Below are 12,605 nucleotides of genomic sequence, written 5' to 3' on the forward strand. Positions count from 1 at the left end.
GAAAATCAAGCACTCTAATGTTGTCTGCTTTGCTTTGAAGTAATTAATGAAATCATTTTCAGAACTCATGGCTGCCCCTCAGTTACTAGAAACCTGGACATGAACTTCCTCTGAGTTCAGAATTATTTAGAGTTGGGATGAACTTCAAAGGATGCAGAGATCTGGATGCTCAACTAACTCCTCAGGCTAGAATTCAGGCTGGAAACCTCGTACCGAAGTACCTGCTTTCTCTTGTGTCTGGCCTGCTCTTCAGGAACCTGCACTTCCATGATGAGAGCACAGAAAGCAGAAAGTAAATCACTGTGATACTTCACTGAGCTGAAGTGGCAAAACCAAAGGTATGGGACAGGAAGGAAGAAATCTCAATTTCTCTGGAAAGTCTGTGTTCCTGCCCTGACCGAAATACCACAGGAACAGACCCTGGGATTTTATTGATTTGGTACTTTTTGTTCCATGTTATATGGGACTGAAAGATAAAAATAGTGAAAAATAACTTTGGTGAAGACCATCTAGGTCACCTGTTCACTCTTTTCCATAGTCACAGAATAAATAAGCCACTCTTGAAATCAGCAGAGACCACCATTAGAGCAGAAATAGCTTTATACGACAAGTAACTGCAGGCTCAGTATGTCCTGCAGGGTCATCACTGCTCTGGGGATGTCATTCTTCCAAACAAACCTAAGCCACTACCAAATCTAAGCAATACCACAACATCAGTTGCATCCTTCATTTCAATGGGAGCTTAAATAGAGCAGAAGAGGAAAAAAAAAATAGGTTTTCAATGATTAAACATTAAAAGATTTTCCTCTGCAGCTCTGAATTTAGTTGATTTTTTCCCTAAAGTGACCTTTCATGACATTTATCCAAACCTTCTTTAGTAGGCCATCATGGAAGCAAACAGAGAACCACACAAGTTGTCCATCTACAGCCAGTTAGCTTCTCATTTCTGAATACAGAGCCAGATTCAAAATGCAATGAAGCCAACAGAAGATATCAATTTATTTAAGTGGGCTTTGAATCAGACCTTCTAATGATTATTAAGTGGTATCTGGAAGAAATCTTCTATTACACAATTTTGACTAATGAAATGCTTTAACATGAATTCAGGTTTTCTAAGTACTAGTAATTACAAGAAGATTCTATAAAATGTGGATAAATGAGGGAGGAAACTGGGCTTAGATCTGCAGAGAATCAGGCAGCTAGACAATGCTGTACCAAATACTTCAACAAACACACAAAATGACTGGAAAGCTGAGCAATTCCTCATTTTCTTGAAAGCTCTATTATGGGCTCATTCCACCACAATTTCTGTTTGCATGTGTGCTTCTCCAAGCTATTTCCTCATAAATGAAAATGCAAAGAGGTATGTGTAAGGAGCAAGTGGGATGCACATTTGATGTTCAGATTTGCATGTGCAAGCTTCCATCCCATGAAGCTTTAGGAGGGAAATTCATTTTCTACAAACTACTGTTATAACAGAATGTCAGTTTCTACTTGTCTTTGTCAAAGCAAGTTTTTTTTTCATAGTTTCTTCAAAACTCTAACTCTAAAGCTCCCCTGAATTTCAAAATTTGGCATAAAGTCTGAGGGTATGAAGTCAGCTGAGTGGTTACTGTGAGAATATTTTTGGGAATCATTTCTGTTGGTGCCAATGCACCTCCACAACAGGAGAGGACTCCTGGCCTGGCCAAGGTCTTGAAGTAATGAGGTTTGGATCCTACAGGATATTTATCCATGGAAACTCCTGCAGGAACTTCATGGTTTAACTCAGGAGGTAACACCTGTAGTGCTCCTCGGCGCTCTGCCACTGGCCACCGAGCAAATGTGGCACTTGGACTTAGCTGCCCTGCTCCACAACAAGCCTAATGACATAAATCATTTCAAAGAGTGGAAAGCTGGTAATATGGTTTTTGTTATTCTAGTATATTCTCCTGTCCTTCATTTTTGGATGCCCCTTGACTCTTTAGATGGATATTTGCCTGTACTTGCATAGTAGGATCTTGTTTCAGTTGAGTTAGTAAACTCTGTGAGATACACACAGTTGATATCTAGACGGGATGCTCCATCCCAACAGTCCCTCACAGCTGGCAGTGATGGAAGCAGAGACTGGAGACACCCACAGCTCTCCCCGTTGTTTCCATTTTCCAAATATGCTGTTGAAGCACAACTGCACCTCCCAGAGGGACACGGTCCCAAAGAGCAGCACGGACCATCCCCAGGAAACGACAAGGCCAAGGAGGGCAACGCAGACTCACAAAGTTCACGTTTGCACTTTGCTTTGCAGTCAATAGGGAGACTTGAGGGAGGCCTGGGAGCTGCAGGAGCAGAATCAAGAGCTGACTGTGCCCAACTGTGGAGCCAGCGGCTGTGTGGACAGGGAGGCCACACACCCTCCAGCCCAGCTCTTCCACCACAGCACGTTGGCAAGAGTTTCTATCGCACTGCAGGATGAACAGCAGCTCCTGCCTGACACACACCAGCTCGACTTCTGTGCCCATCCCATCTTAGGGACACTGATCCCAAGAACTACTTATTCTTATCTGTGATTCTCTGGTTGCCCAGAGAAGCTGTGGCTGCTCCTCCCTGGAAGTGTTGAAGGCCAGGTTGGATGAGGCTTTGAGCAACCTGGTCTAGTGGAAGGTGTCCCTGCTGATGGCAGGGGGGTTGGGACTGGATGAGCTTTAAGGTCCCATCCAACCCAAACCATTCTATGATTCTATGTTGAAATTAGTCTGCTTTTTCCATAAAGTAAGTGCTCTGAGAGCAGACTGTGTCTGAGGAACACACCCGTTCGGTGTCTCTCTACACAACCGTAACTGGTGTACCTCTATAATGACATGAACCAGCACTTCCGTTCTAAACATCCCTGCCCACTCATCTATACGTGGGATTCTGACTTTTTCATGCAGATCCACCTCAACCACAAGCATGTCTTTTCATATCTTGCAAGACAGGACTGAACAGCACGGAAAATCAGCAGTGATCTCCAAATCTTCATCTCTGGGCTATCTATTGGATCTAGTCAACAGCAGACGGGCTCAGATGCTGTTACTCTCAGCTCTTTGCTGACTCACACAGCAAAATTAGCTTTATGGACTCAGCCTCAGTCCCAGGTCAGGAGTAAACTAGTGGTGCACAGTTAAATGGATAATGTCAAACTGTGCCCTCCCTTCAACCAAAGCACATCATTGCTGGGAATGACACAAGCTTTCAGGATGATGCTAGCCCTGACGCAAGAGCTGTGTCCGTGGTGGGTGACATTTCCTCCTTCAGCATCAGGGATGCAGCAAAGATAGCAACACTGGCTGGGAGCTTCCCATTGGGTTTGGATCTGCAAAAAGATGTGTAATAAGGCAGGAATTGTAGCACAAAGCAAGAGGGAGGAAGAGAGAGGAGAGGAAGAAATAAAATTGCATGTTTTGCCTCTGTCCTGAGGTTGCCTGTGCCCACTGCCCGTCTCTCCTCAGGTTCAGTCTGCAATAGAAGACATTATAGCAAGACTTGTTATTCCCCCCAGTGAAGACAACGTCTTCCTCTGTTTTGTACAAGCAACAGAAGCAGTAGAAAATTAGTCGATTGCTGCCATCAGCATCCAGGATCTCTCACAGCTGGGAGTTAAGAGATAAAAGACAGCAACAAAGGAACATTTTGTTTCTTAGTTATTTTATCTCTGCTCTTCTCATATCCTTCCCATCACACACCAGTCCCTTATTGCCGGAGGTGCTGATAACATCTTGCAGCCTATCAACACCAATATCAGCATCAAGAAACCTCTTGGCAAGGGAGGTTTACAAACAACATTGTAAAGACAGACTCTTGAGCATCTCAGAACAGGCAATGAGGATAAGCCAAGTCATTCCCTCTCCACACTGTCCAAACCTCCTCGAGAAAGGAGGGCTCAGACATCTTTGGCCACATTCTTAAAGAAAGGTCCAGCATATTCTCTGGAGCCGAATACAGTTGTTTTCCACATCGTCGTTATAGTTTCCAAGACATTATTCAGTCTGGTTGGACTTTCAGAAGTACTTAGCGTTGGCCTATCTCTTTATCCCAAAGTTCATAGGATTCTTACTACTAATGGGACCAGAATCAGCCAGCAATGAACAGCAAATTCCATCTTTCAGTTCAAAGTCTCTAGAGACAGATCTTGTAACACAAGGCCTGCCTTGCTATTTACGAATATATGCCTCAAACATCACTTCTCAGATCCTGCAGTATTTCTGAGCCTTTCTGAGTCCTAATGGTGAACCCTTCAGCTTTACCATACTAAAGCATAGCCAAAAGCATTCCTTATCCATCCTACAGCAGATCACCTTTTCCACATAGTGACAACCACTTCTGCAGTACAGAAAACTTCTCCCTTGAACCTGTGTCACTCCAAAGCAACCTCTGTGTTCATGCAAAGCAGTACCCTGCAGATGCACCCACCAACACAGCATTATTGCGTGGAGACCAGGAAGAGCAAATAAACGAAGGCATTCTCAACTTGAAGAAAGTCATATTTCCATTATTTCTGAAGGTGTTGTTGCAGGTCATGCATCTTCAGAATAGTCATCTTTAAGTGGATTGCTTACTCGAGTCTCTTCCCATCCCTTCGTATCTGCCCTACGCAACACATCTCATCCAGAGTTCAAAGCTATTTGGCTTCTGATGAAGAGCAAAGACAGGATGCAACACTTAGTTATGTCAGGTGATAATGTGTCCCTAAAGAAGTGCTAATGGCTCAAAGATTACATAGAGGAAGCAACAGGAAAGTTATAATGATAAGCAAATTAGTTTAATTCTCTGCAAAGAATGGCCCTGGCTGGACACCTGACTCCAGCTATTCCTGAAAGTGGCAGAGCAAGCCCTTCAAAAGTAGAAGAAAATCTGAAAACTGAGGTTCAGTTAAGTCATATCATCTTAGGCCTGTACACTTTGGGATGATTTGGCACATATACAGGCAACCTCCTTTCACAATCGGATTCTAAATCCCTTGCACTTGCCAAATACTTATGATAACACGTGCAGATATAAAAGTGCTCACAAACAATTTGCTAAGAAGATGGCAGGCTAAATTTAAAAGCAGCAATATTTGAAATGGACAGCTGGGCTAGATCTACCCCCCTCCCTCCTCAACTTTTCAGCATTTTCTGCCAGAGATCACATTCATCAGCCAGCTGAACCTTGTTCCCAGATGTTTGGAACATGGGAAAAACAACCTGTGAATCAGGGAGTTTTCCAAGACTCAGCAATATGGTCACAACAGCGTTTTGGAATGAAAAGGCAAGGGATGCTGTTCTTGTCATCCTCTCTCTACAGAAAAGAAATGACATCTCTCTATAGGAGACATAATTAGCTCATTTCTTTCTAATGGAGAAAGCCTTTCCCTCCATGAAAAGCTTATATTGCCACCCACATAAACATGGGACAGAGAAAAACCCCACCAAAATCTTGCTGAGGTGGGTGCTGGAGCTGAGGAAACCCAGCAGCAACCTCAGACAGGAGGAATTGGCGCCGGTGCTCGAGACTCACACGTTGAATCCTGACTTACACAAATGTCTTTGGGAGGAAAGTACCACAGAGATGCCCTCCTTGTGTTATACAGAACTCAGGGAGTTCAGATGTAACACCTCAAGATACTTAGGGGTGGCTGATCATCTCATGAACATACGTATGATAGCAGGGATCAGAGTGCATCCTGCTGTTGTATAATAAGGATTTGTGTGGGGGTCCCAAGTTTCATTTGGGCACTGCCTCCTACCCTTCAGCTACCCTTCCTACCCTCCATTCCTGCACCGAAATGGAAATAATTCCTACCCACAGCCCCTCCTCTGAGCAGGCACTGTGCACTCCAGGTCAAGGCTCTGCCTTCTGTGCTTTGCTGCTAGACACCATGGAATGGTAGGCCAGCACTTTCTTCTGGTTGCTCTGTGCTGGACATGTTTTACCAGGTACAAGGAACCAAGGCAAAGACTTCTGCAAAGAATCATGGCATGGCACTGAAGAAAGCTCTGTGGAAATTTGCTCCAAGCCCATCTCATATTTTGTTTGCCAGAGAAACACACCAACATCAATGAGTCTCTTGTTTCTGAGACTCCTAAAATTAATGCTGAGTGCTACTCAGTGAGAAAGGCTGAGGCAGCAGCTGGTAAGGAATCGTGGTGATGAAGTCAGGAGGCCAGCCCTGTTCTCTGCAGAGATCTACACAACTGCTCAACAGAGCTGAGGCAACTTTCCCTCCCTTGATAACAGTCTGACTCCATCCCAAGTGGATGACTCGAGGGTTATCTAGAGTTTTGGCACCATTCTCTGCCCACATGTTCCTGTATTTAGAGTAGGTAATGTTACCCATCCAAACTGGGAGCCTGGTCTTTATTGTGGAGTGGATTCCTTATGCCACAGCAACGTTCTGTGAAACCCTAGGGACTGTGAGAGCATTTTTCTGACTATTCCTCCTCTGGTTTTGCATTCTTACACTTGCTAACATTTCTAAACTGTTAACCTTTTCTGCCCTGTACTACTTTTTTCTGAGGCAGAAGTGATTTTTCTTGCAATTTTCAACATTCCCTTCAGGGCAGCTGGGAACATGAACTTGTAGAAAATGTTTTACTTCCATTTCAACAAAGTGTTTCAAGTTCATGCTTTAGTCTGCACCACTACTACATAGTCCAGGATCTACCTGCAAGCAATAGAAAGACAGGGAAGTGATGAAAGAAGATGAGGAAGAGAATACCTTGCAACTTCTAGCAAACCCACAGGAGAGTAACACATTGAGTTTGAAAGCTCTTGGTGGCCAACGTTTTTGATTGCCAGCTAGGAAGTGTGGATGGTCCTTACTTCTGACCCATTAAACACACATTTTGCAGAGCTACTTTTTTGATGAAATTCCTTTGGAACATGTCTTCCTTTACCCAGGGAGCTTGGCACTGTCATCCCTCTTCCTTCTGTGGGAAGTGACCTGTTTGAGAAACCCAAGATGTCTCCACAGGGTACAATTCAGCATTCTCCAGGGATACCAAGATCTCTGAAACACCGTGTCTCTCTGATCCCTTACCTTGCTCATGATCTGCGAATGATCAGTCACTCAAAGCCCACAGGAGAGGAAGTTGCTGCCTACCTACTGAACGTCTGAGTTTGTCAGTTCTACCTTCAAACAGATGAGCAGAACCTTCACTCAGGGAAAATATATACAAGCACACAGCTCTGATACACTCTCATTAAGGAAATATGAAACAGTTCTTTAAATCTGAAACAGGAAATAAGCAAAAGAGGAAAAAACCAAAGCAAACAGCCCTGCCCTAAAAGTGGTCTGAATATTTTCAAGTAAGACAACATTGCTTGTAGAGGGAAAGGAAATGTGTAGCACGTAGCTGTGTCCTTTCCTTGATCTGAGCTCTAATGGTTCTTCCTCATCCTTTTCCACGATACACCTGCATGTTCTCAAAGTCTCCAGATGGGAGTCAGCGCCTCCGCTCAGCTCTTCAGTGGGATCACTCTGCTGCTGATCTCCTGTAGGCCTGAGGATTCACTTCACCACCCAGTCTGCAGCAGGCTTCCTTCTCCTGGGAGAAGTGTCTGATGTTCCAAGTGAACCCAGGACCTCGGAGGTGAAACAGAACTGTAAAATCCTACAGAGGGTTTACATGAATGAATGAGTTGGGTTTGCAAATTTAGGCCAGCAGCAGTCCACCCAGCCTAATTTTTTTTCTCCCTCATAATGTTTATTCAACCAAAAGGATTTTCAGACAACCTGAGGGGACTGCCTTCACGGGTGAGTATGCATTTTACCAGAAGTCCTATTTGGCAGAATGACTTTTATCATAAGCATTTTGGTTCTTTGCACCTCCTGCATGCTGCTTTTCCTGGCCTTCTGGCTGTCTCCAAGTCCTGTGCAAGCTTCCCTTTTCCCAGTGCACCCAGGATCCAGTAGATGCACAGGCTACGTAGCAGCCTGATCACCTCAAGCACTGCCCAACAGTTCATTGTGCAGCTCAGGAGGGTATAGAGATACTGTTGTTCTGCTCCAGAAAACCAAGGTGCCTTTCTAGAAATGCCCTCATTTTGCTAGAAACACCATCTGCATTTTGTAGGAGTGATCCTAAAGCAGCAGAACGAATCCGGCCAGGGGTTAAAACAGGAGTTGTATTTTATGTTTAGTCCAAGCTGGAGAATTCCCTCTTTCCTTTGGCTCTTCCCCTTATGACACCTCTTTAAATAGAGTTGCTTTTTCCAGCCCCAAACCCACCTAACACCAAGGGGTCAAGCTCTGTTTGACGAGTCCTTTGTTCACTGGAGCAGTGTGGGGGTGTGAGATAAGTCTGTGCTGAAGCCACCAATGATGAAGACATCAGCACCATGAAGAGCTGCTGCCTTCCGTGCAGTCAGCTCTCTGCCAGCGTCTCCGCTCCTCTGCCACGTTGGAGCAGCCCACCTCTCCCTGGGGAGCCCACAGCCAGCTCTGCAAGGGGGCTTGGGCTCTGCTCCTCACATCCAGCCTGCCTGCTCATTAATCACTCAGGATGCGATCGCCACTGCTGCAGACACCTAAAGACTGAGGATGTTGTCTCCTCCTCGCTACACAAGGCTTTTCCTTCCCCAACTGCTTTTAAAGAGAAACAGTTTTGTTTTTTCTTTTTTTTTTTGGTACTGTGACAGAGGAATGTAGGTTCTGACCTTAAAAGCAGGAAAGAGTTGTCCTGCAGCCCTCACGGTGCCTGTGGCTGCCTCTCCTCTCTGTCACCGTGATGTTTCAGTGGAGTGAAGGCATTAAAACATACGCATGGAAGCAACCACCTATGGAAAAGGCCACTGGCATCACTGCCGAGTTGGACTAAAGACTCTGTGCCAGTTTCCCACCCAGACATGTCAGGGACACATGAAGTGCCAGCTGTTGGGTGAAGCACAGCTGCTACGCTCCTTCAGTCCCTGGAACACAAAACTACGGGAAGGAAAACAGAAGTCAGAGCAGTCATGAGGCTCCTCTAACTTACACATAGAGACACCCTCTGCCTAACGCAGCAGAGAGACTCGAGAAAGCAGGCTGTGCCCTTCAGGCTACTGACAAACGGAACTGCTTGGCAAAACTCAGCAGAAGTCCTCTTTTAGTAACAGCTCCTCCAAACCATAGATCAGTCAGCAGCCAGAACAGGACTGCCAAGCATTTCCAAAGTGTGAGGCATGATCCCGTTTTCAACTAGTGAGACACTGTCCCAGGTTAGCCAGAGAAGCTGTGGCTGCTCCTCCCTGGAAGTGTTGAAGGCCAGGTTGGATGAGGCTTTGAGCAACCTGGTCTAGTGGAAGGTGTCCCTGCTACTGGCAGGGGGGTTGGAACTGGATGAGCTTTAAGGTCCCTTCCAACCCAAACCAGTCTATGAACTAATCAAGAGAAAAGTGAGGGAGCTGCACACGACCTGACGCGCTGGCACAAAGCAGTTGCAGTGATGTCAGAGCTCCTGTTCCTTCTACATCACTGGCTGAGCACAAACAACAACAACAACCTCTTCACTGTCACACGTGACCCTTACGGCGTGGGGACAGAAAGAAGCAGGAATCCAGAAAGAAATGAAGAAAACAAACTGCTTTCCACAGACTCCTCGGGCAGGTCTGATGCACTCAGGGTGCTTCTACCTTCACACAGGACTTTGCCTGTACAACAGCTCCACCCAAACCCAGTGAGAAAGGATTTCATGTTGCTTTGGTGGTAACATCCATCTCCACCCCTTTCCTGCCCTCCAGTGAATACCTGCCTCCGCACCCGCCCGGCTCTGGGAGTGGCCAGGCACAAGCTGGTCTTTTCAAGAATGTTCATCATCCATTTCACATTTCATTCTTTTGTTCTTTCCAGTCAATTTTGGTTTTGGATGCCTGGAACAATCAGTCACTTCGGAACAGTGTCACCATCACACAGACGGCAGCTCCAGGACCTGCAGGGCACATGTGAGCTGGCAGGTTGTACACTGACCACCTCACTGGCACATCTTCCTCACTGGGGACTGTCAGTCACTGTAAAGCCATCTCCTGGTGTAACATAACTTGGGTCAGGTCCTTGATATCATAGAATCATCTAATGTTGTGAGTGGGAAGGGACCCACAAGGATCATCAGTCCAACTCCTGTCCCTGCACAGGACAATCCCAACATTCACACCATGTCCCTCAGGGCCTTGGCCAAATGCTGCTGGAATCTTGTCAGGTTTGGTGCCATGAGCACCTCCCTGGGGAGCCTGTTCCAGTGCTCCACCACCCTCTGCCTCAAGAACCGTCTCCTCATGGCCAACCTCACCCTCCCCTGCCACATCTTCCTGCCATTCCCTCTGCTCCTGGCATTCGTTGGTGGCCAGAGAGAAGAGATCAGTGCCTGCCCCTCCTCTGCCCCTTGGGAGGAAGTTCTAGACCCCCATGAGATCTCCTCTCAGTCTCTTCTTCTCCAGGCTGAACAAACCAAGTGCCTTCAGCCTCTCCTCATACCCTTCCCCTCTAAACCCTTCCCCAATGTTGTGTCCCTCCTCTGGACACTCTCCAGAAGCTTTAGATCCTCTTTATCCCATGGCAGATATGTTCTAGCACCATTTTCACTCCCAAGAAAAATATTCTTCAAACTGGAGCACAGGGGATTTTCTTACATTAGGATTAAAGAGTTTTCAGCCTCTTCTTAAATGAGCTTTTTTTTTTTTTTTTTCCAAAAGTATCATCACAATTTTTTAAAAAATCACCATTGAGAAACACTAATAAGCTTTCAGTAATACTGCTTACAGGGAGTTATTTGTTTCCCTCTGGGAATTCAGGTACTGCCAGTGGGAGCTTCATTAGATGCCAACAGCTCCCCCCACCCAGCATCCCCTTAAGGGGGGATGCCAGGGGCTGTCTCCCCTCTGGCAGCTCTCCTGCAGGTGCCAGCAGCAGGCAATGCCCACGATTTCAAAAGGTTCAGTAATTTTGGGTTCTCCACACTTAACTACTCTGGAGATTTTCAGCTGCTGAACTACCCACAGCTAAGATTTTAAGAAGAATCTCCTTTCCAACTAGGCACAATATAAAAATTGAATTTTCAGGTTGCTCAGACACTGCAGTTGACTGAGTCTAATAAAAATCTGGCCTAATGATGGAAGTTGAGCCCCTCTGAAAATTCTAGGTCTAAGCCCTAAATTTTGGAGGTGCTGAGAGGCCTCTGCAGGGTTCCACCAGAGGTGGGAGGAGTCAGTGTCGTTACAGCAAATGTCTTCTACATATTCCTCAAGAAAAGCATCCCAAATTCTGAACACACCTATACTGTTTTGCGTAAATACACATATTGAACAGAGAGAATATTAAAATGAAATAAAAGGTGCAATATCTTTTCTTGCCTGTATATACATCGTTCTGAACTTGAATCTGAGTGAGGTCTGCATGCAAACCCATCTCTGGCGTATCTCTAAACAACACGATAGATAACCACCTAAAACCTGGAGGTCTCAGGGGCTGGGGTTAAATCTGGAAGGATTATCTGAAATAATATCCAAAGGAAGCTGTAAAGCTACCTAAGGACCTTGTAACTTAGTCTGGATTCACCGGATCTGGGCAAACTCTGGGAACTAATGGCACCAGTAGTGGCTTGCTCTAGTGTGCAAGGGAGGGTGTGAGGTTGAGGTGCTGATTTGGGATTCAGAACGTCTAGCTTCACTTTCTGATTCTCTTGAGAGCTTTGTTTGCCCTGGATGGGTTACTTAATCTATCTGTGCCTTAATTCAGTACTTAGAGAATGGAGACAGTAAGATATTTGATTTTCCCCACAGTTTTCTGCCCTTTTACATGCATTGTCTGTTTAGACTGTAAATGCTTCAGGTCAGAGATGGCCCCTTGCTTTGTTTTTAAACACAGCTACAGTGCCTAGGATGGCAGGACACGTGCTGAGACACACCCTCTGCCAAACCCAGACAACAAATGATGTTTCAAACGTCCCCACTAACTCAACTGAGAGCCTGCAGAGAACAAAACAGTGGGGGGGTGAAGTCTGCAATGTGTCACACAGAGCAAAATGTAAGTTCCAAGCATGCTGTCACGGCTGAGAACTTCCCTGGGGTTGGTGCTGGTGCTCTTCTCCTCTGTCCTAGCTCCACACAAGGAATCAGGAGTCAGCAACTGTCCTCGTGTACGGCAGAAACAAGGAGGGACCCGCACAGCCTCCGAGCACAGGAACACAGGGTGCTCGTACACGGGGAGGGAGGGCAGGTGGGGTTACAGGTAGATTAGAAATCATAGAGCAAGCTCCACGCTGAAAGCTGGGAATCTTTATCATGACAACAGAGCGGGTGTTCAACCCCACAGCGTGTCCCGGGAATGCAGACAGGCAGCGTTCTGGGTCCCCTGCTCTCGGCAGCGAGGCACTGGCAGGACCGCAGCCATGAACGATGGGTTATTTTTAACAACAGTTTCTAAAGCAGGAGCTGGTGATTTTGTTTGTTTGTCACTTTTTATTTCATCCAGTGCTCTAGATGGATACTAGCTCCTATTGCAAGACTGGTTGTTTGGGGTTTTTTTTATTTATTATTGTTTCTCCTTGAAGCAGGGACTGCAAATGCTGTGGTAAGTAGACTGAAAGGTTCACTTAGTTTCAGCTGCAGTTTCCCTAAGTGCTTCAGTGTCCCCT

At 45.9% G+C, this 12,605-nt stretch overlaps 1 protein-coding gene across 1 annotated transcript in view; it reads right to left on the bottom strand.

The window, feature by feature from the left end:
• BRSK2 (BR serine/threonine kinase 2) overlaps window positions 1-12,605 on the bottom strand; it is a 163,662-nt gene that overhangs the window by 112,070 nt on the left and 38,987 nt on the right. The window lies entirely within an intron of this gene.

The sequence above is a fragment of the Antrostomus carolinensis genome, unplaced genomic scaffold (assembly GCF_000700745.2).
Source record: "Antrostomus carolinensis isolate BGI_N321 unplaced genomic scaffold, ASM70074v2 scaffold9904, whole genome shotgun sequence".
Lineage (NCBI taxonomy): Eukaryota > Metazoa > Chordata > Aves > Caprimulgiformes > Caprimulgidae > Antrostomus > Antrostomus carolinensis.